Source organism: Bubalus kerabau, chromosome 3 (genome assembly GCF_029407905.1).
Source record: "Bubalus kerabau isolate K-KA32 ecotype Philippines breed swamp buffalo chromosome 3, PCC_UOA_SB_1v2, whole genome shotgun sequence".
Lineage (NCBI taxonomy): Eukaryota > Metazoa > Chordata > Mammalia > Artiodactyla > Bovidae > Bubalus > Bubalus kerabau.
In genome coordinates this window covers 185365268-185391434 of record NC_073626.1, presented here as the reverse complement: position 1 = coordinate 185391434, position 26167 = coordinate 185365268, and the positions used below count along the sequence as shown (strand labels likewise).

The window sequence follows — 26167 nt, the reverse complement described above, 5'->3', positions numbered from 1 at the left end:
AAATGAATGAAGTTTTGTGTTACTCATCCAGACACACGGGAGACAGCGTATCTTCCTGGTTGCTAAGCAGCCTATCCTAGAGTTCCTACACCTTGTCCGCCTCCACCCACAGGCAGAAAGGACAGGACCTCAGGCACAAACACGCCCCATCCCAGTGGCAGTGCAAATTCCCTCTAGGAAGCAGCCTGAGCAGCACACACAGCAACTTCACTTCTTCAAACCACTGCACATCTCTCACCCAACATTTGAGATTTACTTCTGACGTGATACAATGCTCCTCACACAAGCTGCACATCACGTGTGGACAGACCATTTTAATCCCCTACTCTATGCCACCCACTATGTCTCTGAGGGAAAAGCTACTCGTTTAGTAAATTTATCCACCGAGCCAGAAATCACCATCATTCTGGACACTTCTCAGTCATCAACTGAAACCAACAGGTAAGCCTTGTTGCTTTTTAAAAATGGCCAGTCCTGCTCAGCAAAACGACAGCATATGCTAAGATTTCTCACCCCTGCAGAGAATGGGTGGTTCCCCTGCTAAGGCGACAAATCCCAATGCACAGTGGCATTCCCTCTCCGCAGCAGCATCTGCAATGTGCTGTCTCCTCCATGAGAAAAGTCCAATTCTCTTGGCGACAAGCTTTACGAGAATCCCGACCTCGAGCAGGCTTCTCCTGCTCCATCACAGGAGCCACCGCAGCCCAGTCCTATGCCCTGCCCTCCACGCTGCAGCAGCAGCCATTTTTGGCTGGGCCCTGCTGCAGCCCCAGATGAAAGCCAGGACAGCGAGGACAAGATGGCTAAGGACTCTAAAAAGGAAACTCCATAATAAATAAGAGGTATCGTTAAAAAACGTTGCCCTAATCTGCCACATCGTTAAAAATAAGGCTTTTTCCCCCCAATGATGTCTCTTTTAAAACACTTTAAATCGCTTCTCTTGGTGTCATGAAGACAAATTTAGGAAGAGCAGCACAAGTATTGCTATTATGGCAAAGATCAATTTAATCAGAAGGCTTAAAGAACATAATTCACAAGTTTTTACTTAATAATTTAAAAAAGCTCTCTCCCTTGATTCCCTCTTGAAAATTTACAAATGTATTTTAAATCCTCTTCATGCTCTTAATATAATGTCTTTGCTGAACTGAGGAACTTGCAAGGAGTCACATTTTAGCTAAGTTTCATTTTTCAAAACAGAAACTGCTTTACTTTTCTGATTATAAAAGTGATACATGGTTAATGTAAACAAAAATGACTTAGCAGAGAAAATAAAATGAAAGTCACCCAATTTCAACAGCAACCAGAAATAGCCCTACGAATACCGCTATATAAGCAAGAACCTTTTCAATATATTTTTTAAGATAAAATTAGATCACACATGCTATTTTTAACTGGCTTCCATAGAATAAATGTGGATGCTGTTATCTCAGTGAGTGTTCTGCAAGATTTTTAAGGGTTACATGGTATTTCAATGCATACTGAGCCCAGAATTTGCCCAGAACGCTATAACTAGGCCTTTAGAATGTTTCAAAAGGTTTGCTATTATAAATGATGACATGACAACAATCAGAATTTTATTTGAACACTGGACTTCAAAGTACAATACTGTAAAAGCCAGATGATATTAAAACAAAAAAACCTAGGCTGATTTCATCCTATCCAATCCTTGGATATAATGTTGAAGCAATTCCTTAGAACCTTAACAAAGTTTAATACAACAACAGCCCAATTTCTGTTTATCACCAAGGGGCACAAGAAGCAAAATCCTAAGTCAAGCTGTCTCATCCACCCACTTGGAAAACAGATTCACTTTAGTCTCTGTCTCATCCTAGATACCTATTTAGTGAAAGAGAATAAATTTAAAGGAAGACAGTGGCAGAGCCTGGGAAGAAATAAAAGCAATTCTGTGAGGTAAAACTGATCCAGGGGCTTCCCTGGTGGCTCAGCGGTAAAACACCCACTTGTCAATGTGAAGACACGGGTTCGATCCCTGATCTGGGAAGATCTCACATGCCAAGGAGCAACAAAGCTCGTGTGCCGCAACTCCTGTGCTCTAGAGCCCGGGAGCCACAACTACTGAAGCCCACATGCCCCAGAGCCTGTGCTCCGCAATGAGAGAAGCCGCTGCAATGAGAAGCCCGCACACCGCAACCAGGGTAGGCCCCACTCACCGCAATCAGAGAAAGCCCACGCAGCAACGAGGACCCAGCAACAGCTAAAAATAAATAAAATAAAATAAATGAAGGTTTCAAAGAAATTCTAGTTGTGGCATTAGACATAACTTTAAAAAAAAAAAAGAACCGATCCAGGACCCAGGACTCTAAATGGACCTGTTTGAGGAGGGGAAATAAAAAGGCTTATAAGAGATCCTAAAGACTTCCAGATCTTTAACTGACAGGAAACTAAACATCTAGAGCAGCAACGCTCAGAAGTACACCTGCACATTCCATCACAGAAACTCCTCCAGGTTAACAAATCTATTTGAAAAGGGCAACTATTTCCAGTTCTGTATTCCCTAAATGAATGAGTCAAACCTGCTAACACCAAGAAAAGGAACAAGGATAATAAAATGCCTCATTTTCAGGGCCATCAACACGAAGCTTCTTCATGAAAATGAAATCCATTTCCCTACAACCCAAAGACTGGTTTCTAATGCAATTTCAATAACCCTTCCACACTTCACAAGTCACAGCTGAGTTGGTATCTATCACCATGAGCTCAAAAGCTTCCCAAATACTGTATAATGAAATACATCAACATTTGAAAAATCTGCATAACTTACTGAACTGAACTGTCTTCCAGACAACCAATGCATGATGTTACAAAATCACGCTTGGGTAAAAGATCCATTCAAAGTACAATATAAACCAATGGATTTAAGTGCATCAAAAGTTCATGGACATGGTTTCAGGTTCCAAACTGAAATTAACCTTTAAGAAACTACCACTGTCAAGTTTCCTTATAATAATAAAGAATATCCACAATTATCTGAGAAAGACACTAAAATACTCCTTTCCAAGCTCCTTCAAACAAAACGCTGTATAGCAGAATGAATGCAGAAGCAGATAATAGTTACATTTTATTCCACTATAAACAGATTTGCAAAAATATAAAATGCTACTCTTTTAATTTTTGTTTTGAAAAATGGTTATTTTTCATTTTTCAAACTAAGTTAACCCATAATGGATTTGTCTTTTTTTTTTAAGTGGTTATTTTTAATTTTTCTTTATTGTCTAATATTACAAATATCAACAGACATAGCCCACATAAGAAAAGCTCTCTGAGGTCCTCAAAAATATTTAAAAATGTCCTCAATAATATTTAACAATGTACAGGGGAGAAAAAAAATCTGAGAACCCCCATTTTAAGTTATTGGTTTTCACTGTTTTCTGGGGAAATTTTGAGTCAGCTTCTTGGAACATAGTTTCCAATCTTTAGAATTAAAATATATGGGGAGTTTTCACTTCCGCAACAGATTTTTTTGCATCCACCGCTCTAAGAGCTCACATAAATTTATAAAAGCTTCTTTCACACAGTCAGTATTCACTCATTAATAAGTTGACTCCTAAATATTTCCCACTCCTTTCTCATATCTATTTTCTAATTCCATTGGAAGTTTTTCACAATGTCCATCTTTCATTTTACTTCTCCCCACAGTCCTCCTACTGTATACAGCAGGAACTAAACATGTGCGGCCCCTGTACCAGTGACTTACAGGCACTTTCAGAATAAAGTGTTATTTTTTTTTAAAAAGTTAAAAAACATCTCAAGGATTTCTATACAGAAAAGAGTCCTCAATCATTCAAGAAGATCCTAATGGCACTCTGAATAGCAGTATTACTAATTCTTATAACTATTAAATATGGCATCCGCCATCTTGACCTCTCTTTCTAATAGTTGAGCCCCTCTGAGAAGGGGCTGAGTTAAAAGATTTCCATGATCCATTCCTACCCTCACATTCTAAGACTTGGATTCTTTTTATTCTCAATCCCAGCATTAAATAATGCTGGACCCTATGGTTGTTTAGGGGCTGGAAGATGAGTCAGCAGGTGAAGCCATTTGTGAGAAGCAGTTTCATTGCACTTCGAACAACAGACAAGCCAGCAAAAGACAGCTGCCATTGTTTACACTGCTGAACATGCTGTTGGGTCTCACAGGCCTATAAAACCACCTATTGTCCAAGCTCCATTTTCCTTAGTTAAGGGCTAAGAAGCATCAGACTTAGCTACCAGCTCCTAAAGCACAGTGAACAATCTCTTTTCTCAAAGCAAAAATAATGTGTGTCTAAAAGAGCATTCCAAAACCATTCTTGCAACTAGGAGTGTGTCTCTGATTGCAATAACCCATTAGACTACTACTGTGATACACGTTCAAACATAAGAAAATGTGCTTCCAATAAGAAAAATAAGAGCATTTTTTTAAACCACATAATATAGTTAACTAGAGCACTGTTCAGTGCTTATTCAAAGGAACTGAAAACAAGTGAATAAAATATGAATTACTAATCTTTTTTGAAAGTCAGAGAAGCCAAATAACCTGAAACTCAACGGAATTACCGTCTCCAGTTCTGGTTCAACTCAGTTTCGCTTCTCAGAATCAAAGGTGTTTCACCTTTAAGAATCTTTCTGTCGTAAGAAAGATCCCTTCCAAGTATATTTTTCAAACTTGTGATTTCCAATAAAGTACTGGACTGAAACAACTCCTAACTGCTTTCTGGTTTCACATCCAATGGCTTATCCAGGCATTGTGTGCGTACATGTGTGTGTGTGCACACACTCAGTCGCTCAGCCATGTCCAACTGCTTGTGACCAAAATACTGGAGTGGGTTGCCATTTCCTCATTCAGCAGATCTTCCTGACGCAGGAATCAAACCCACGTGTTCCTTTTCTCCTGCACTGGCAGGTGGATTCTTTACCACTGAGCCACCTGGGAAGTCCCATCTAGGCGTTACACCATAATAATTTCCTTTTCATTTCTAAGGCAGTCAAATTAACCTAATATTTCAAATTCCGAGCTGAACTAACAAGGAAATATAGATATATGCAATACATATATGTATCTATGACAAAAGATGCCCTGTTAGCTAGCCAGCAGGTACTTTCACTATTAAGTAAAGAAAAGCCTTTACTTAAGTACCAAGACAATATGGCTTTTAAACTATAAACTGACAAGCTATCTGCTATGAACCTGTTACTAACCATGCACTAACTGTAAACAAAGCGTGAAACTTAAATTAGAACTATAACAATACATGTTTTTTAAAATGAAGTACAAGTGATCTTTAAGTGCAGGTTGGGGAACAACCCTGGAAATTTGCCTAGCTCCAAGCCTCTTGAACAAACCTATCTATATATAGTTCATAAATCTGAAAAACTGCAGACAAAAAAAGTAAACAAACTGAAAATCATCCTTAGGAAAAGCATATACAATCTATCTTAAAAGTCCCAAGTAAAAATTGTAACTCACATTACCAACCTTGGATTTTAACTGTTTACTAAACTTGGGTAATCGGGTCCTCCCTCCTAACAACCTTCCAGAATGACCCTTCTAAAACACAATCTGGCCACATCATTCCCCAGCTTACAGCTCTGATGGCTCCTCGCGGTCACCTGGGTGAAATCCAGACAGAGAAGCCTAACGTGCTACAGTCCACAGGGCCGCAAAGAGTTGGACACCACTTAGCGACTAGACCACCACCACTAGCATGGCATATATGGCCTTTTCTGCGGCCTCTGATTATCCACTTCTCCCCTCCCAACTGTTGTCTCAGCAATGATAAACAAGCCATTTATCCCTGTCCTGAGTCTCTCCACGTGCTGATGCCTGGCTGAAATACTCCTTGTCCTACCATTATCCTTCATATGGCTCATTCATCCTTCCAGCTTAAGTTTAGAAATATCCCTTTCTCCAGCAAGCCTCTTCCCTCATTCCTCCCAAGCTCTCTCCCACCCTACCCTCTTAAGTCAAGTGATCCCCTCCTCAGTGCTTGCAAAAAACTGCAGACAAAAAAAAGGATGAGGAGAAGGAAACGGCAACCCACTCCAGTATTCATGCCTGGAAAATCCCATGGACCGAGGAGCCTGGTGGGCTACAATCCATGGGGTCGCAAAGAGTTGGACATGACTGAGCGACTTCTGTGTTTTTGAAGCTCAAAGGGATATGGGCCACTGAAAAGGATATAAACCAGGGCAGAATTTCTTAAAGAAGTAACAGATTAGTTAGTTACAACATCAAGATAAACGGAATTGAAAGAGAGATGCTACTGAGAGCTGGGCAGTACTACTTAAACAATGCTCAAGAGTTTCTATTCTTAAATTGTTTCCTCTTGAGAGAAGATAAGCAGCACTGGGCCCACTCACCTCTGCCTTTTTTTGTTCCCCACTTTGGTTATGTGTTGTTACTTTCGGAATTGCACTTTTTTCACCTTGTCATAGTAGCTGCCAAAGTGTGTTTTTATAAACATGGGGTTCTAGAGCGCTGGCTTCCTGGGGCAGAGGAAAGAACGAAATGCATGCTGTACAAAATAAGTACGTTCATATGTTTAATAAAATAGTTCTATTATTGAAAAAAAAAAAAAGGATGATATGATCATCCTTTCCTTTTCACTTCCCTCTAGACTGGATGTACAGCAGAAAAACCCTGGAAAAATCTTTAATGGACCCAGCATACAATCTCCATGCCTCCTGATTATCTCAACCCATTCAGTACAATCTTCACCTTCTTGTAACAGACCACCTGACCTGCCTCTTGAGAAACCTATAAGCAGGTCAGGAAGCAACAGTTAGAACTGGACATGGAACAACAGACTGGTTCCAAATAGGAAAAGGAGTACGTCAAGGCTGTATATTGTCACCTGCTTACATGATGTACTTCTATGCAGAGTACATCATGAGAAACGCTGGACTGGAAGAAGTACAAGCTGGAATCAAGATTGCTGGGAGAAATATCAATAACCTCAGATATGCAGATGACACCACCCTTATGGCAGAAAGTGAAGAGGAACTAAAAAGCCTCTTGATGAAAGTGAAAGAGGAGAGTGAAAAAGTTGCCTTAAAGCTCAGCATTCAGAAAACTAAGATCACGGCATCTGGTGCCATCACTTCATGGGAAACAGTGGAAACAGTGTCAGACTTTATTTTTTTGGGCTCCAAAATCACTGCAGATGGTGATTGCAGCCATGAAATTAAAAGATGCTTACTCCTTGGAAGGAAAGTTATGACCAACCTAGATAGCATATTTAAAAGCAGAGACATTACCTTGCCAACAAAGGTCTGTCTAGTCAAGGCTATGGTTTTTCCAATAGTCATGTATGGATGTAAGAGTTGGACTATAAAGAAGGCTGAGTGCTGAAGAATTGGTGCTTTTGAACTGTGCTGTTGGAGAAGACTCTTGAGAGTCCCTTGGACTGCAAGGAGATCCAACTAGTCCATTCTAAAGGAGATCAGTCCTGGGTGTTCATTGGAAGGATTGATGCTAAAGCTGAAACTCCAATATTTTGGCCACCTCATGTGAAGAGTTGACTCATTGGAAAAGACTCTGATGCTGGGAGGGATTGGGAGCAGGAGGAGAAAGAGACGACAGAGGATAAGATGGCTGGATGGCATCACCGACTCGATGGACATGAGTTTGGGTAAACTCCAGGAGTTGGTGATGGACAGGGAGGTGTAGTGTGCTGTGATTCATGGGGTAGCAAAGAGTAGGACACGACTGAGCTACTGAATTGAACTAAATTGAATGACCAAACATGTTAATAGTCTTCCAAAAACCTCCACCTGCTACAAGATAAAAGTACAGATTGTTTGTTACACTGCACATTCACTGTCTTCCATTTCAATCAACCAGCTCTCTGACTACCCCAAACACAACATGCACCATTTCCTATCTGCTATAAATGCATCCTCCCCCAACTGTCTTCTGCCATTCCTCCCAAAATGTCCTTCCCCTTCTGCCTACCCAAGTCCTGCTTCCTATTCCTCTAGTCCTCAGCCATCTTCAGGCCTCTGATCTCCTTACCTCCATTCAGAAAGCAGCTTAAATTTTTAACTGTTTGACTAGAGTATGTAAGAGGCAGAGAGCACAAACCTCGGGTTTGTTTTATATCTCCTTCACCAGCTAGCACATACTATTATTTAATAAAACTTGCTCCTTGTTCACTTAATAATAATTGTTGTGCCTACTAAGCTTCAGGGACTGTTAGCTTAATTTATGGTATCAAAACAGTGATAAATACTTCCCTTCTCCATTCTACATCTCGGGCTCTTCTCCAGATCCCGTTGGCTCTTTCCTTCTTCCCTGAGCACCCTAACCTTGCCATCACCAGGTGCCCTCTTCCACTGAGTGGAGCCTTCTGCTGCAGCAACTAAGCTACTTTCACAAACATGTTTCTGGAATACAAAAGAAAAATGACTTGTCTCTCCAAATACTCTGAGAAAAACTAGGAAGAGTGACCAGCAGTACATTTGTGAAGGCTATTCCGCCACCTGCCAGTTGGCAGCTTCTCACAACTGTCCTTATCACTGACAGGCATTTTCATACACAGCACTATTATGAATAGACCAAAGCCTTAATTTCACTAAAAGCATGTGGAGACTTACTTTTTGTACCTAGACACTGTGATGAATATATGGTTACGTGAAGAAAGGGGATTATTATTTTAAAAGTGCATATAAACTGAAACATTCAATGACTAAATTTCTATTTCAGTTAAGCTCCTTCAAGTAAAACAATTCACCAGACCTAGCATTCAAAATTTAACAATAAAAAACAAGGCAGGTGGTTTGTCCATGAGTTCTACAGGGGTAACTAGAGTACATCTCTGACTTCAAATCTCATCAAAAGAATTTACTCTTAGGCAAACTCAAAGAATGTGAAATACATACATCTTCTGACTAAATCAAATTGTCAGATGTGAAGTAAAGACACTGGACCTGCAGTTCCCAATAGAATGTAAACATAAAAAGCCCTTCAAATTCAAATTCACATCTCTGGGAGTGAAACAAGACAAGAACAATAACAAAAAGCTGTACACATTTCCTTTTTTTAACTACTCTGCTAATAGAAGGAATACTTTTAAAATCTGACCAAGTTTTAATATAAATTAAAAACATGACTGCTGGGGAATTCAGATGCTTGTCAAGCTCAAATATAAAACTAAATAATTACACAGGACACACTGTGATGACCCAAAGCCATACTGAAAATTGGTAAAAAAAAAAATAATGAATACTGAAACACTAGAATAACAAAAACACTTTGTTTTAATTCCCAAACTGTTTCACAGTAACAAAAGCTTCTGATACTGTGTTACAAGGTCAAATAAGTCAAGTCCTTTCCCTGGACAGAAACCACTAACCCTACTTGTTGCCTTATAAAGGCCATCACAAAGTTTAGAAAGCATTTTCTCGTTCATTATCTCAATCAGTATCAAAACCCTTTGAGAAGGAGAGAGGTAAGATTTTCCTCATTTTACAGATGAGAAAACTGGAACTCAAGGAGATTATGGGATTTACCATGACAACATGGCTATCTTCATGTAAGAAAAGAGATAAAAGAAAATACACAGGTATCTACTCATTTGTGTAAAAGAAATACAGCAAAGATAAACTAGAAATTAAGAAATAGGTTACCTCCAAGTATAGGTGGAAAAGAAGGGGGAAACAGGACTTCCTTGGTGGTCCAGTGGTTAAGATACCTCCTGCCAAAGCAGGGGACACAGGTTTGACCCCTAGTCCAGGAAGATTCCACATGCCATGGAGCAATTAAGCCCATGTGCCACAGCCACTCATGCGCTGGAGCCCCTAAGACACAACAGCTGAAGCCTTCAAGCCCTAGAGCCTGTGCTCTGCAGCAAGAGAAGCACTGCGATGAGAAGCGCTTCCACCACAACTGGAGGGCAGCCCTCAACCACCGCAACCAGAGAGAGCCCGACGAGGCCATGAAGACCCAGTACAGTCAAAAATAAATGAAAAAGAAAAGAGAGACGGAAGATTAGTTTAAAAAAAAGAAGGGGAAACCAGACACTGGGCAGCATAAATAGGAGGAGTAATACTTCTCTGTATTTTTCATCTCTCTTTTTTAATATAATTCTGACTCTTGGAACCAGAGTAATGTTTCACATACTCAAAACAAACAATCAAAACCAAAAAGTAGAAGAAAAGCGTTAGGAATTCTCAAACTCTTTTATGTGTACAATGAAGTGAGAAGATTATAGATATGGAGAGCCAGGTTTCTCTATTTAATAAACAAGGGAAAGGGGAATGTTAAAACAAACCGGGTGCCGCTAAGGTGGACTCGAATGCATATATAAACACGGAAACACAGATAATGTGTGTGTAAGGGGGTCAGCATACATATGTTCCCCAATGCTGTCTGCTGAAAGGGCCTAGAAGCAAAGACATGCTGCTGCCGCTGCTGCTGCTAAATCGCATCAGTCGTGACCGATTCTATGTGACCCCATAGAGGGCAGCCCACCAGGCTCCCCCGTCCCCGGGATTCTCCAGGCAAGAACACTGGAGTGGGTTAAAGACATGCTACTAACACTGAACCCAACTAGGCCTACAGCTTGGTCACCAACAACATTCTCCAGGAAGACGACTCAGGATTTCCTGGAGAAGCGGCTGACTGCAGCACTGAGGCAGGGAAAATACAATATGAACCTGAAACATCTTGTGCTGCCAGAAAGTAAAGAAATGCTTTTAAAAGGGGGCAGAGGGAGGGTGAATTCCCTGGCAGTCCAGTGGGCAGGACTCTGTACTTTCGCTGGCAGGGGCCTGGGATCAATTTCCTGGTGGGGAACTAAGATACCACAAGATGCACAGCACAGCCAAAAAAAAAAGGTTGCTAGCTGGGTGGAAAAACACAGGCGCCAATCTGAATGAACTCCTTATGGCCAAAGTTGGAATAATCTGAGCAATAAAACATATAATGATAATACATATCCATGACTCAGTGATCATATAAATATATAATAGAATATATAATAATAAATGGAGGAGAGCTCTTCCTCACAGCAGAATTACAATTAATACATGTAGAAGGGAAGAGAGAATTAGAAAGTCGCAATTAAGCATCCACAAACTTAATAAATGTTGCATGTAATATCCACCAGTTACTAAGATTAGTGGGCCAAAGTCTGAAGAGAACCAGCATTTGCTAAGTCTTCCACAAGATACTTACTATAAGGGTGAGACTGTACCTCCACAGCAGAAAGATCAATCTAACCAAGTAACCATTTCATACTGACCATTCCATATTGACAAGGTGAACTTCTTGATATGATACACTAGGAAAGGGTGCACTGTGGTATCCTTATCAAAATTCATAACCTCCTTCTGATCACGAGAAGACATCAAATAAATCCAAACTGAGAGACATTCTACAAAATATCTGATTGGTAACCATCAAAGGCATCAGTCATGAAAGATAAGAAAAACAGAGAAACAATTATAGATTAGAGGAAACTAAGCAAAAACAGTAACTAAATGCAGTGTGCGATCCTGGAACAGAAAAAGGATAGTGGAAAAATTGGTAAAAAATTCTATTAAGGTCTGTAGCTTAGCTGAAAACACTTTATCAGTGCTAACTTCCTATTCTTGACCACTTTACCTGGTTAGGGAGGACGGTAACTGTAGGGGAAGGAGGTGAGAGACAGAAGGGGACACACCCTACTATTTTGGCAGGTTTTCTCCAAGTCTAAATTTAGTCAAGTCAAGTCAATCTTTTTATTTAGCGAGCTGATGATACTTTGTTCCTACTTAGTTCACATGCTGGTGCCAATGACCTCTACAATAACTATAACATCAAATACAAACTACTGCACCAATCGATATAAAAGGTTTTGCTGCCTCAAAAGCATTTTAGCAACATACTTAGAAATAACATAAACACTTAATTTTCTAAGCCACATAATCGTTACTGGGTAAGTGAGCGAGTGCAAGTCGCTTAGTCGGGTCCAACTCTTTGTGACCCCATGCACTCTTACAGTCCATGGGATTCTCCAGGCCAGAATACTGGAGTGGGTAGCCTTTCCCTTCTCCAGGGGATCTTCCCGACTCAGGGATCAAACCCAGGTCTCCCGCATTGCAGGCAGATTCTTTAACAGCTGAGCCACAAGGGAAGCCCATGACTGGGTAGGATGACCATATAATTTACCATGCAAACCAGAACCATGACAGGAGGAAAAGGACCTTTGGTTACCCCACTAGTAGGTCAAAGTGTGCATGTTATTAAAGCTATCAAGTTAGTCTGAGCTGGCATAAACCGGATGCTTAGGTAAGTCACCCTCATCTCCCTTAGCCCCTGAACAAATGCCCCTGAGGGAGGGGCCAGAAAGTTAGATCAGGAGACCCCCAAAGGAGATTTATGTAATGTGAAAATAAGCTACTGCATATTTACATGCTTAGATTTTTTTAATTATGATTTTTTAAAGAAGGTCAAGAATGAAATCACTGACTTTCCAGAACAGCATTCAGCTCTCACTGCCTTGCCTAAAATGTACCACATTCAAGCACACTCACCCAGGCACAGCATAAAGGGTAATGAGCTAAGGTCAGGTACTCTGCTGTCTGCTTGTCAAACAGCAGTTACCTCAGACAGTTGGGCTGGTTCCAAATTCTATTAGTTCCGCAAAAGATCAACAACATAATATTAGAAGTTATCAGCTGAATATGACATATTAGCCTATCGATGTCCTCAAAATTCCACATAGGGTAATTAAGACCTACTTCCTTTGCATATTTAGTAAGAGCTAAGCTAAGTGAAAGTGAAAGTTGCTCAGTTGTGTCCAGCTCTTTGAGACCCCATGGACTGTACAGTCCATGGAATTCTCCAGGCCAGAATACTGGAGTGGGTAGCCTCTCCCTTCTCCAGGGGATCTTCCCGACCCAGGGACTGAACCCAGGTCTCCTGCATTGCAGGTGGATTCTTTACCAGCTGAGTCACAAGGGAAATAAATACAATCTTTAAAAATCAACAACCCCATTCCCACACTGTAATATTTCAAGTCACTAAAGAAACTGTGTGAAAAATCTTCATCCAAAGCAAATAAACCCTGTTTTCATCAGACCTGAAAGGTTATAGAGTTTCTTCTTTAATGTGGTCTTTTCCTAAACAGTTAAAAAAACAAAATCCTACTAGACAGAGGATAGCTGTTATTTCTCTATTTTGTTTCTTTATAATAATATATACATTAGGATAGCCTGAGGATATAAATAAATCATCAAATTTAACTTGAAAATTACATAAAAACATTAGGTAGAACTAACATTCTATGTGAAATACAATAACCCAATAATTTTTAACTAACAATTTCAATTCTTGACAAGACAGCAAAGTAGTCAAATGCCCATACTTTCTTACAAACTTATCACTGCCTAATAGGAATTTACCTTAATAACAGAAGGAGGCAAAATCTCCTTTTGAATAGTTTCAGGCATTATACAAAAGGTAGAAATGGTCAAAGTCTGTTTATTTAATAAGCCATAAAAAATGAGCACATCTCACCAAATCTCAAACATTTAATGGATTACAAAAGCTTTTCAAGTAGTTCTGTGATGCCATTCCTTCTCTCCTAATCTTTCCTGTTCCTTATTTCAACTTGCATACCTCAACCAAATAAATCTTCAAAACTACTGTTTTCATCATCAGTTTTCCAATAAATAAAAAAGAAATGCAGCTGGTTTTTGACAGGGTGCCAAGACAATTCAATGACAAAACAGTCTTTTAAACAAATAGTACTGAAACAACTGGATATACAAATGCAGAATAAACTTAGACCCTTACTTAACATCATACATACAAATTCAGAATGGATCAGAGACCTAAGTATAGAAACTAAAATTATAAACTTAGAAGGAAACAAAGATGTAAATCTTCATGACCCTGAATTGGGCAAAGCCTTCTTAGACACAACACAAAAGCACAGGTGACAAGAGAGAAACAGGTAAATTTGGCTTCATCAAAATTAAGAGCTTTGGGGCTTCAAAGGATATGATCAAGAAAGTAAAAAGTGAAACAAAAAAAAAAAAAGTGAAACAAGGTGACCAACCCACTGAATGGGGAAAAAATCATTGTAAATGTTGTATCTGAAAAGGGACTTGTATCCAGATTATATAAAGAACTCTTACAACTCAATCATAAAAAGACAACTAAGTTAAAAAGTGGGCAAAGGATTTGAACAGACATTTCTCCAAAGACAAATGTGCAATAAGTCCACAAAAAATATGCACAATATCATTAGTCATCAAGGAAAAGCAAATCAAAACCACAATGAAATACTACTTTATACCCACTAGAACCTATAATCAAAAAGACATAACATGACAAGTACTGGAATCTTCATATTTTGCTGGTAGGAATATAAAATGCTAGTCACTCTAGAAAAGTTTGGCAGTTCCTCAAGATGTTAAACATGGAGCTACCTCATAAAACCCAACAACTGTAGTCTTAGGTATCTACTCAAGAAAAATCAAAAGATGCATCCACACAAAAACACTCATAATTATATATAACAGTAAATGTTTCAACCACCCAAATGTCCATCAACAGAGGAAGAAAACATGATGGCTGGAATATTCTCCAACAATTTAAAAAAAGGTTCTAAAACATGCTTGAACATAGTTGAACCATGAAAAAATTACGCAGAGAGAAATCACTCACAAAAGACCACTTATTATATTATTCCATTATACAAATTTCTGTAGGCTAATAGTACTTGCCTATGGTTGGCAGCGGGGCAGGGCGGGGTACTGGAAATTCTAATGAATTCTCTGGAGAGTAATGAAAAGATTCTAAAATTTACTGCAGTGATGGTTGTAGAATGATGTGAATAAATTAAAAACCACTGAACTGTCCACTCTAAATGGGTGGCTTGTATGGTATAGGCAAATTATATCTCAACAACACTGTGCCCCTCCACCACCAAAAAAAGCAATGCTTTATACAAACGACGTCTAACCTTTTCTTTTATTCATGCAAAGTCCTCTAGAATCTGCACCCATCCACAAGAATCCTCCACTCCAAGCATACTGATCAAGACCCTAACAATCCAGCATGTTATTGCTATGTCTGACTCTTTTGTGACCCCACAGACTGTGGCCCACCAGGCTCTTCTATCCATGTGATTTCCCATGGAAGAACATGGGAGTAGGTTGCCATTTCCTTCTCCAGGGGATCTTCCTGACTCAGGGATCAAACCCACATCCCCTGCATTGGCAGGCAGATTCTTTACCACTCGAGCCACCAGGGAAGCAATAATCCAGCATACACCATGCTTATTTCAAGCCCAAATCTTTGTCATGCAGATGACCCACTCACCACAATCCTTTCCTCTCTGCCCAACCAAACCCTGACTGTAATCTTAAACTCTTTTCAATTTTTAAAAAATTCATCTTACAGTTCAAATTCTATGTCTTATATGCTCTTTTCTAGGGCCAAAAAAAGAGTTGGGAGTCATCTCACTCACCCTTTCTTTCTTAACATTCCTCCATCCTATCTACAAGTTTCAGTTCTTTCCATTCTCAATGTAAAAAAGACTGTACTGGCTCAAAACTGGCTGTACTTATTTCTACTGTGATGGAGTGTTGTTCCCACCTTGTCATCCCAAAATTCTCGTTGTTCCGATGCTTTGATCTTATTTTCTGAGCCCTCCGTGAGAGCTCACGCAGTCTTATCTTCCCTCTAATCACTCCATATAAATATCAACATTTTCTGAAAATCGGGTATACATATACACATGTATACAATTCCTAACTAGAAAATAACACCTGTTCACAACTTTTTAAAGTATGTTTAAATATATGGATGAAGATGGATTCAAAGGAATAACTTTTTAAATGCAAATAACTGTAGGGGGGGAAATCTGTGAAGTTATGTTGTTTAGTCGCTAAGTTGTGTCAGAGTCTTTTGTGACCCCATGGACTATACCCATCAGGCTCCTCTGTCTGTGGGATTTCCCAGACAAGAATACTGGAGTGGGCTGCTATTTCCTACTCCAGGGGATCTTCTCAATCCAGGGATCAAACCCATGTCTTCTGCATTGGCAGGCAGATTCTTTACCTCTGAACCACCAGGGAAGCCCCTATGAAGTTATATCAATATATTTAATGTTATAAATAATGCAAAATATTATAGGCACAATAACTCAAAAATGTCTGACTTATTGATAAAGGTTTCAGCCCTCCTCTTTCTAATGGGTAGTCATAACTTCTGAGCTACAAGCCAAAGGTGAAACAATATTCTCAAGAAAACCTTTCCAAAGCAACGAAAATGGTTCATTCCAAATTGATGAAGAATAAAACTATTCAAAAAGTAGTTTCTGTTAACAGATAGTTAAGCAACAAAATAAGCAAGATACAAAACTATGTAATTTGACCCTATGTTACAAAAAAGGGCACATTTTAAGTTCATTAAAGTCCATAGAAAAAAGGACAAAAAATATACCAAAATGTTAAACAGTGGGCATCTTTATACACTAAGATTATGGTTGACTTTAACTTTTCTATATTTTTTAACCTTTCTGAATTGATGTATTATTATTAAAAGTATAAAACAAAAAATTTAACAGTAATGTTTGACTATGTTTTTTTCTCCTTGGCCTTTATATAAACTCTAATTCTCAGTATCTATACTTCAAATGCAATCCAGCCACTTTAGACAGCTTTGCAAACTGGGTCAATGCTTATGCCATCTCAAAGGAAATTATGAACTATTTTCAATTCCATTACACATCAGTGCAAACAATTTTAGGGCAGCTTTGAGTACCAGAATTGTTGTGATGTCATCTATATTATCTCAAAACTTACCTTAAACTGATTCCTAGACTCTAACTTAACACTTCATTCAACAAACATTTACAGACTTCCGACTACCTGCCAAGCACTGTTATAGGTGCTGGCAACTCAACAGAGTGAACAAAAACAACAAAAACCTCTGCCTTTAAGGAGTTTAAATTCTCTGTAGATAAAACTTAATGTCTCAGAAGAGTCAGGGAACACCCACACAGGGCTCAAAAAAGTACAGAACAACTACTAGTTAATAAAGATTATAAAAACTGACAAATTTCTTTACATAGCTCAAACCATCTCAAATTTCAGCTAAGGGTATAGGAAAGCGAAAAACTCCTTCTGACTGGCAGCAAGCCAAAGAACTAGGAACCAACTGAGAATTCAGAAGTATCTCAGGATCCTGCAATATTTCATCCATGTAAATTCCAGCTGCAGTTTATTCACTGCCTGAACTCAGGCGCCTGCCTAATAATCAGGAAATACTTCATTTCCTATTATATTAACTCAAAGCATCATTCCTAAAGTAAAAATAGAGATCGTTCCTCACCACCGGCGTTTATTTCAGTACTTACTTTCTCCCTCATACCTCATAATGAACTAGCTGGGTCATCCCCCAGAGCAAGGCAGCATCCGACATGAAAACCTTATTTATAGCCTCAAGTCATCCCACCACAGACAATAAAGTCTTCACTACTAAAGTCACAGAAGTATTTCAATCTGTTTGGCTAAATCTAACATTAACAAGACAAAAACCAGAGGCGGCTTCTATGAGCAAGCTGCCTTCCCTGTGGTCCATGTTAGAATGCCTCTAGTATCAGTTAAGTCGCCACAGAAACGTGTCACTGACCATCAAACAGACTAAGAAACCGTTAATAGGTCTCTATAAATCCTTCCCATCTACTTGCAAGAACAAAACAGATCCTCAAACCATAATCTTCAGAATTAAAAGCCACTACAATTCAAGAGGATCACTTAGTAAACTCGTCTAACCTCTTCATTTTAGAGAAAGGGAAACTGATGCCCAAAGCAGTTACACGACCAGTCCAAGATAACACATTAAAATGGAAAAGCCAAACTCAAATCCTGATTTTTTTTTTTAAACTCCCTAACAGCTGACCGTCTCAATACACCAAGTGAAATCTACTTATATTTTGAGGCCAGCAGGTACTGCTTCCAAGCCAGTCTAGTATCAGAAGGGCAGGGGATATTATTATAGGATGACTGGGAAGGAGACTAGGAAAGAACCAACCACAGAAATCAGGATCCGATATATTAACATGAATGTATCTTCTCATATTCTCATATTATGATGTAGAAGATATTTTCAATCTATAGCAACTGTGTTTTGACTGCCACGTTCTCTGGTATGTCTTTCTAGCTTCTCTGCCACTGCTAAAAACCTGAAACATGCCTGAAATCCATTTAGTACTAACATTCTATGCAGCAGCAACAGCAAAGGAATTGGGAAAAGTTAGCTGGCAGAGGAGAAAGCTCTCTAAACCTTGGGTAATTCTTACTCAGCCTTCTAATTTAGCTCGGGATTTCTTGTATGAAGCCCTAATTCCTCCTCCCCCCCAGGCTAGGCCCTTACAGCACAGTAATTGTACTTGCCTCATGGTATTCTGCTGGCTTGCCTGTGTGGACCAAGTTCTTTGAGGCCAAAGACTTCAACCCGAGACCTAGCACTAAGTGGGCACACAGTAGGTACTGGATGAACAATTTTTAAACTTGCCACTTAAAGCACCAATATAAACAGCTAAAAAGGTGGCAACCCTATTCTGATGTAAAACACGGTTTTCAAAAACATTTTTTAGCAGATCTTTCTGTAAAAATCTTATCAGAAACCCCAATGTGAAAAAGCAACTTATCAGTCCTTAGGTAATTTAAGTTCTCCGAGTTTGACGGAAAATACCAATGAGCCTAGTACAGGGCGTAGCAGCAGCAGAGGTGAGAGCTGATGCGAATCAGCCATCTAACTTTGTTCCTTCTTTATCTCTGTCTTTATCTCCCTCCCGAGAAGAGGAGGGAGATCTGTGTCTCAAAACACAAATCCATCTTTGTTGATGGTGGGGCTTAAGAGTAAACAGACTACTGGCCATTGCATAAGCTACACAGTTCTAGTTGCTAGTTATACAGGTATTTTGAGAGATCCCTTGGTAACATGTGAACAAGCAGAAACACGCACTGAATCAAATGTGGCAGGCCTATTCCTCTGCTTTAAGGCTCAATGAGGTAAAGATAACCTACTTGTCTAGCAGTATGTAGCTATGAGCTAATTAAAACATGGTACAGCATCACTGCACTTTAGATTACTCCACAGAGATCCTTTACTTTACGCAGACTTCCTCCAGCTATAAAATACGGGAGGGCATCCTCGCTTCCATCACTCCCACACACACACTTGGTAAGAAGTAGCCCAGCAGATAGAAAGGACATCCGTAAGCCTTAGGACAACAGTCTGAACCACAGTTCACTACCTACTAGACAGATGACCTTGAGAACGTTACTTAAATTCTCTGAACTTCAGTTTCCTCATCAGTAAAACAGAGAATATTAGAGTTCTTGTGCAAATTAAATAAAATCATATATATACAGCTCCTAGAACAGTAGGCACTCAATAAATAAATGCCATTGTATCACTCAGATTTAGCTTTGATAGAGGAAAAAAAGAAGAAAGCAGATGTTACTGGTTTCAGCCTATAAAACTGAAAATCAACAGAGAATGCAAAAAAGGGAAAACTACAGTACCGAAAATAAAGAGAATATTTGCTTTTAATGTATGTCATATCTAAGACAAAAGAGCTGAGGACACAAGTCATTTGGGGGTCACACAGGCCTTTACCAAATTAAGTTTCTTTAAAAAACCTACTGCTCTGATTTTCTTAACCAAACCAACTCCCCCTAAACAGTAACTAGACTCCCCAGAAGTGTCAGCAGCCCTGAGAGAAATTACATCCTGAAGCCTTTCCATATAAATAGAACACTGAGTATTCATAACAGACTGCAAAATTGTTCTGTTTAAGTCAGAACTACTTGAGCACCTGAATTCAAACTCATTTATCTTCAATTATCTCAAGGGTGAGCAATTTCCATCTAAAGAACTAGGCTTTTAATGGAGACCCAAGAACTCCCTGAAAAATGTTAGCAAGATTTTCTATGCATGTACAATTTTCTCTGGAGAAGGTCTACAAGGTTTTATCAAAATGTTAAAGTTGTTTGTTACCCAGAAAAGGTTAAGAATCAGCATGGAGATTCTCAGTACAGCCTTCTGGAACCTCCCACTGGGAAGGTAAAGTGAGCAAATCTCCAGGCAAGGATCCCCAAGTGCCAATTTCATAAACTATTCACACTGGATTACGTTATAGAAACTCTTAAGCATATTTCTCCCTTGCCATTAGCACTTTCTGTATCAGGGTTTATCCTCTTTCATCCTCATCGTCCCCACCCACCCTCCACCATGGCCCATCCATCCTGGGACAGCTCCTATCCTGTGCCTCTCAGCAGTCAAGGGCCTCTATCTGACAGGGCCTTAGGAGCCTGCTGCGCCTTACCAATGACTACTTAAGCAGGTTCAACTCCAATTAGCATTTCTGATTTGCCACTTGAACACTATGTACAAATGAAGGACAGACATCTTGTTACATGAGTCTCCTCAAATTTTTACAGATTTAAAATGCTATCTAAACTCATTAATTCAATTCAAACACAACTGCACCCCTACATTCTGAGGAACTGGAGAGTTAATCAAGCCATAGAAAGGGCAACTCCAACTTTGCACTCCAGTCTCAATGCTTCTATGTGTATCAATTTATATGATAATCACTTTTATCAAACAGATACAAATCCCCACACTCCCTCAGTGTAGAAAAGCAAAATTAACTCTATCTCAATCCATTTTTAACCAATTCCCCATTACCACGGATAACGGTTCACCACTGGCACATTCTAATGAAATCTGTAATCTATACTTCATTTACTTACAAGCTTTCAGATTTAGCAATTGTAACCTTTCAATGTGTAAAGCAAATAAAAGATAACAGAACTGTGAAATACATTAAGAAGAAAACTTATTCTTCCTTCACTGACATGAGGCAAAGTAAAAAAAAAAAGCCACATAAAACCAAGTAATCTATATTACTACATTTAAGTATAAAAATGATTTCCATTGGAAATTACATCTTAGATCTATCCCCTTTAACAACTGTTGCAGTATTACTAGCTTCTCTTATATTGTAACCAACTCACAGCTTTTACAAGTCCTTCCTTTGTGAAATGCATTTGAAAAAGCACACACGAAATGCTTAGTGTCCAAATAATACCACTAAACTCACCAAGCACTGTCATATGCAGCACCTTGGTCCTCATCACTTTGTAGTCAAGAACACCTAACTACAGGCCTCCTTTCATGTGTTTAATTTCCAAAACAGCTCCAAGATGAAGGTAAAGAATAATTTACTTGGTGGCACAGTACAGAAACTTCAAAAGCGCTAACCAAATATGGGCAATCAAGACCAAAAAAACCCTGAAATTAAAAAGGAATTTAAACTCACAAAGCATTAAGTGAAGATACCTTTAAGAGATCCAATACTGAATTCTACCTTGAAGTAGGAGTATCAGCTAGTCTTCCACCCCAAAGTAAAGCAACTAGGGACACTGATCAAAACTAACCAGGTTTTTCATGGGCAACAAACAGTAAGGCATCACTAACCAGTCTCATCAGTGAGCAATTCTTAACTGAACAGAATCATGCAGTTCAACATTATGAAATCAGTACACACATCACACTGGAATGGAATTTATCTTACCCTGCGCCACACTGCTTGGATTGAAAAAATGTGGACTAACAATATTCAAAGCACAGAGAAAATGGCACTTGACAGAAACCAAAACTATGGCCTGAGACGACTCCACAAGGGGAGATACCTTTCCCTTCTCAAAGTAATGGATACAGACAAGAATCAAACTACAGACTGTGAAATAACCTGTGGACCTCACAGCAGTTCGTTTCGCTTGCTCCAACACCCTACTCTCTAAAAGTCAAACGCATGATGACACAAATACAAAAACACAACACATCTAAACATCCAATAATTATTTATTGATTTACATAAATACAACGGATTGGGGGGAGGGGTGTATGATGAAATGTTACTCTCAGGTAGGTAATAATGCCTTTCTAATTCTCCGTGGAATTCATGAATTCAACGTTTTACCTTCACCCGCTGGTTTTTAACTAAAATACCTCGTCATCAAGTCTTTTCAATCAAAGCTGTCCAAAAACTCTACAGTCGAGCAAATAACATGAAATTAGACACATTCAACACTAGACTTTCCAGCCAGGAGTCACGGTACCCTCCAGATATCAGGCCTAGGAAGAGTAAATTCAAGCCCTTTAAAAATATTCAGCATTTAACACCAGTCTTCCAAGAAGTGAGACTTTTGGGGGTGATGGGTAATGTCAGTTAACTTCCTCTTCCTTTAAAAAGGTCAAAGACAGGGAAGCGTCCGGCGTAACATTTCCTCCTTAGATCGCGTTCCACCACAAACCACATCACAACTCTCCCAATCGCTAAAAAAAAAAAAAACACTAGCCAGAGGGAGTGCTTTCTGCAAAATTTCACCGTAGACTGAAAATCCAACTTACCTTTGGAACGAGCTGAGTTTAGTTTCACACGGGAAATTTACCAATAAAGTTTATTATGTATTAACCACGATAATCAAGGAAGCCCACCATGCCCCGCTGCAGGGGGAGCTGAAGGGAGACAAGAAGGAGGGTGTCGTCCTTACAACAATCAGAGAAAAAGCCTTCCCTGCGGGGCTGGTCACAGGCACAAGCAAATTCGGCCTAATAAAAAGGGGGGCGGGGGTCGGGTTTAGGAGGGGAGAAGAAGCGAGAGGGGGGAAACGGTGTCTCCCACCCAGCCCCGGCTCCAAAAGGGAAGGGCTGCAGAAGCAAGGCCGATGGAGCTAGTCTGCACAGTAGTGCAAAGGGTCGGGGGAGGGGGGGCTCCCCAACCCCCGCAGTGCTGCTGCCAGGGCACCCCCAAAAGCTCCGGCGCCAGGCCGGGTGCGTGGGCTGGAGGAGAAGCGTCCCTGCCCGCGGCTGGGCAGCTGCTGCGGGCAGGAGAGTCCCCGGAGGGGCCACAGTCCCCGACACCCCCAACCCTGGTCCACGGCGAAGCGAGCCGAAGGGCTGGCAGGAAGGTGAAAAGGATACTGTTGGGGCGCCTGGGTCTGGAGGGCCCTGATGTTCGGGTGAGGAGGGGCCGCCGCTGCTGCCGCCGCCGCCGCCGCCGCTGCCGCCGCCGCCGCCGCCGCCGGGTGAGGAGGCGGTACCGCTGCCGCCGCCGCCGCCGCCGCCGCCGCCGCTGCTCCGGTGCCGGGTCCGGTTCCTGCTGCAGCCGCTGAGCCTGATTTCAGAGCCGGTTTCTGCGGTAAACTCATGGCAAAGCGAAGCCACCAACCCCCCCAGAGCGGGACCGGGCGCGCCGGGGTGCAGGGGCCGGGGGCAGCGGGGGGGCGGGATGGGGGCAGACCCGGGGAGGCGGCGGGAGCAGGGGGCCGGGGGGAGGCTGGGAGGAGGAGGAGGAGGGGGCCCGGGCCGGTCACACACGCCCGCCGCCGCCGCCGCCGCCGCCGCCGCCGCCGCCGCCGGCAGCAGCAGCCGCCCCGCGGGCCAGCACCACCGGCTGCCGGTCTCCGTGACAACGCGACCCCAGGGGGGGGGCCGGACCCGGCGGGGGCAGGAGGCGGAGAGACCGGACCTTTCACGGCAATATCCTCATGGGCCGGCGGCGGGGGGTCTTTATCCCCCTCCCCGGGGGAAGCGGCGCCCTTCTCGGTAGCGGGGCTCAGGCGATGCCGGCGGATTTTCTTCCCTCAACGAGCAGAGCATCCAACATGGCGCTGCGGCCGCCTCCAGCAGTCCGGCAGGACGGCCGCTCGGAAAACTTCGGGCCTTTTCGGAGTGGCTCGGGAGGCCGAGGGTGGGAAGCCCCTTCGGCTCTTTCCGGAGACTGGGAGCGATCGGGATTCTTCGGAAACGCTCGGGGGCGTCTTCGGCCGCCGTTCGGGAGTTCTCTGGGGCGGACTCGCTTCCTCGGGAAAGATCGGCGAGGAGTCGGGGGAGGGGCGCGGGGGGCGGCTTCCCTGGCGCGCTGCGGCCGGGGGGTACCGGGCGGAGGGAGAGACCAAAGGCGAGGTCTGGTCTGTGAGAGCCCTCCCCTGTCGCCCAGCCGCGAAGAACAATGGTAACGGCCGTGGAGCCCTGCGGTCCGCAGAGCCCTGTCCGCGGGGGGCGGGAGACACTGAGGAGAGAAACCCAGGTCACGGAGGTCGGAAGCGCTTCACCAGAGAGAAATCGCTGGAGAGGAAGGCGCCGCGTGCCCCTCTATCTGCATCACACAGAGCTCTCGCCGGCCTGTAACGCATCACCGTCCATTGTGTCGACATTTCGCCCTCGCTCAGAGAAGGGAGTGGGATGAGGAGCCCCGGTCTCCAGAGCGCGCTGAGGCGAGGAGAGGGAAAGGGACCGGCCCAAGGTCACCCAGCCGAGAAAGAACAGAGCCAAACCAGGATCTGAAATCCACCTTCGTCTGAAGGAACCTGGCCGCCTCCCAAGTGGCCCGGGGACCTCACCCGACCGCCTTATCTAATCGGCAGCCCTAACTTAGGGATCTGTGCACGGATTCTTCTCAGGCCTGCCTCAGGACCCGAGCGCCCTTTAACCGTCAGCAGGAGGTCGGCTCCCCAGTGCCCTGTGACACTTGATAAACTCCTTTTCTCCTCAGCATGACTCACGAACACACCCCCACACACACTCCCTGCCCACAAACCATCCCCACCCCGCACTAGGGGTCTTGTCTAAGCACGGGAACATTAAGGGGAAAGGAACTGCAGAGATCAGGGAGCAAGCCAGGTAATAATGGTTCCCAGGCGCTGAGCATTTACTGTCTCACACCGCCCAGTGAAATAGGGATAATCATTTCACAAAGGAAGAGACTGAGGCTCAGGGAGGCTCAATACCACCGCCCAAAAGCAGGAGCTGAGAAAAGCCAGGCTCAAAACCCACAAGAGGAGACTGCCCTGGTGGCTCAGAGGGAAAGAATCCGCCTGCCGATACAGGAGACACCGGTTTAATCCCTGGTGCAGGAAGATCCCAGAGATGGTGGAGCAACTAAGCCCATGTGCCACAACTTATTGAGCCTGTGCTCTAGAGCCCAGGAGCTGCAACTCCCAAGCCCGTGTGCCGGAATGCCCTAAAGCCGGTTCTCCACAAGAGAAGCCACCGCAATGAAAAGCCCCTGCACATCGGCTAGAGAGGAGCCCAGCTCACCACGACTGGAGAAAAGCCTGCTCAGCAACAAAGACCCAGCACAACCAAAAATAAATAAATGAAGATAAAATCATTAAAAAAAAAAAAATGGACAAGATACTTTCCCAAGGTCACATGGAGAGTGTAATTGGCAGACACAAAATTGGAATCAGAGGTGGGTTCTAACTCCTGCTATACTGTTCCATACTGCCTTTTTTTTTTTTCTTTTTCAATTCACATGAAGCTCTACACACAGTGGGTGCTTAATTCTTGGCAGTCCCTGGGAACCCTAAAAGCTCCCTCTGAATAAAAAGCATCTGGAAGAAGGGTATACCTCCCCAGCATCTTTCTGGGAAGAGTTTCACAGCTCCTACTGTAGTGAAGAAGGAATATCATCCATCCATCATCTCCAGACTGAAAGTCAGGAGCTACTTCACATTCTGGAATCATTTGGAGTTGTAACACCTGTTTACCTGGGATTGGATTTTCTGGTCTTCTTCAAGCACAATCAGCTCCAGGAAAAATTCCCAACTGGTCCTGCCCTTCCCCAGGTTCTCCTTCTGTGTTCCAGATCTCAGACTTCCTTCTCCCAATGAAAACCTGTTCCCAGGAAAAATTTTGGTTTCCTATTTACAGGGTGAATCTACCTCTGCTTTATTGACTATGCCAAAACCTTTGTGTGAATCACAACAAACTGTGGAAAACTCTTAAAGAGATGGGAATACCAGACCACCCGACCAGCCTCCTGAGAAATCTGTATGCAGGTCAAGAAGTTAGAACTGGACATGGAAAAACAGACTTGGTTCCAAATCAGGAAAGGAGTACGTCAAGGCTATGTATTGTCACCCTCCTTATTTAACTTATATGCACAATACATCATATGAAATGCCCAGCTGGATGAAGCACAAGCTAGAATCAAGATTGCTGGGAGAAATATCAATATCCTGAAATATGCAGATGACACAACCCTTATGGCAGAAAGTGAAGAAGACCTAAAGAGCCTCTTGATGAAAGCGAAAGAGGAGTGAAAAAGTTGCCTTAAAGCTCAACATTCAGAAAACTAAGATCATGG

General features: G+C 42.0%; 1 protein-coding gene across 4 annotated transcripts in view; it reads right to left on the bottom strand.

Moving 5' to 3' along the window:
• EIF4G3 (eukaryotic translation initiation factor 4 gamma 3) overlaps positions 1-23687 on the bottom strand; it is a 350697-nt gene extending 327010 nt beyond the window's left edge. For all 4 annotated transcript variants that reach the window (XM_055574250.1, XM_055574252.1, XM_055574253.1 and 1 more), the window contains exons 1-2: positions 23546-23687; positions 22999-23191 (exon numbers count right to left, since the gene is read on the bottom strand). The gene's annotated coding sequence lies outside the window, so the exon portion shown is untranslated. The remainder of the gene's footprint in view (positions 1-22998; positions 23192-23545) is intronic.
• Between the last annotated feature and the right edge of the window lie 2480 nt (positions 23688-26167).